Raw genomic sequence first — 1885 nt, 5'->3', positions numbered from 1 at the left:
GATCTACCTGCCTCAGCCTCCCAAAGTGCTGGGATTACAGGCATGAGCCACCGTGCCTGGCCCATCTAGATTTCAAGCCCTGCATGCATTAGGTATTTGTCCTAATGCTCTCCCTCCCGTTTCCCCCTAACCCCTGACAGGCCCCAGTGTGTGATATTCCCCTCCCTGTGTCCATGTGTTCTCATTGTTCAACTTCCACTTATGAGTGAGAACATGCGGTGTTTGGTTTGCTGTTCCTGTGAGTTTGCTGAGAATGATGGCTTCCAGCTTCATTCATGTACCTGCAAATGACATGAACTCATTCTTTTTTATGGCTGCATAGTATTCCATGGTGTATATGTGCCACATTTTCTTTCTCCAGTCTATCATTGATGGGCATTTGGGTTGGTTCCAAGTCTTTGCTATTGTAAATAGTGGATGCTTTTATAATTATGTTTACTGTTTACCAGCGAATTGGATATTATAAAAGCAATCACAATTCCTAATCTTGGTGCTTCTTAAGTAAGTGTAAATCATTAAAAGAGCAAGAATATTTCATTTATTTCTTGGCTTTTATTTCTAGGAGTTTCATGGAAGAAGGTGAAGTCTATGATTAGAATTCTCTGTGAAGTCAAAGATATCTGAATTCAGATCTCATTTCTGCCACTTACTGTGACTTTAGTCAAATCATTTAACATCTCTAACACTTGATGTCCTTATCTGTATAAATAGGTAGTACTTATCATTATGTTCTTCATTGAGTTATTTGTACAGGTTAATGAAATAATGAACAGAAGTACTTAGCATAGTAGCTGGCCTCGATAAGTGCTCAATAGCTGGATATAGCAGCATATGCCTGTAGTCCCAGCTAGTCAGGAGGCTGAGGCAGGAGAATGGCGTAAACCCGGGAGGCGGAGCTTGCAGTGAGCCGAGATCCGGCCACTCACTCCAGCCTGGGCGACAGAGCGAGACTCCATCTCAAAAAAAAAAAAAAAAAAGTTGACATCCAATAACATTCATCAGATTAAGCATTTTCTGCTGTCTGATCTCATCAGTTATGCCAATAGAGCACTTAATACAGTTACAATTCAATTGAGTAGTCCACTGCAACTTATAAACTAATCTGAAGGCAGACAATCAAGAAGAGGTCTGTCTTTGAGGTTAAACTGGTGACTATCAAAATACCAGTGTAATCACTGACCACAAGAAAGCAGATGGGAATGAAGGTCAACATGTTCTCTTCCTGTAAAGCTTTGGGGGAGGTCACATTGCAGTTGAGAAGATGGCTTAGTTAGCATGAATTCAGAGCAGGGGAAACTAGCTGGATGATAGGAGAGGCTGTTGCCATTCAGCAAAGATCTTGATGCATCAGTCAACCCTATCAGGATGTACCAACCACAAGAAAAGGCAGGAGTGGCTCTGGGCCAGGCAAGCCCCTGGAGGCAGTCCTGAAGGTTCATTATTTGAGGGAAATATTAGCTTTCCCTAAACGAGGCCTCATTGTTGAACAATCCTCCTTCTAAGGGCCCTATTCTTTCTTTAGATATGCCATTCCATCTGCTAGGTTCCTATCAAGATGTGGTATAGAAGCTATGCTGTCTTTTTAAGAAGACATATCTGTAACTTAATTTTGTTTTAATGTGTATATTTATAATTTCCTTTATCATCCCACTTCTAGGAGATATCAGGAGATTTTTTTCTTACATGTGCCTACAAAAACAACTTAAAATATTGACATGACTAGTAATTGATGACTTTAATAAAATATCATTTTCTTAATTTACTTTGCGTTTAAAGATGGAGTTTTTTGCACAAAAAGTTAAAAGTTAAAAATTCACAAAAAGCATCAAAGAAACTATTATTATGGTTTGAAATAATGAGGAATCAGATTTTTTTTTTTTTTTTT

Source organism: Colobus angolensis, unplaced genomic scaffold, assembly GCF_000951035.1.
Source record: "Colobus angolensis palliatus isolate OR3802 unplaced genomic scaffold, Cang.pa_1.0 Scaffold113, whole genome shotgun sequence".
NCBI classification, from domain to species: domain Eukaryota; kingdom Metazoa; phylum Chordata; class Mammalia; order Primates; family Cercopithecidae; genus Colobus; species Colobus angolensis.
Note: the sequence above shows the minus strand (reverse complement) of the source record.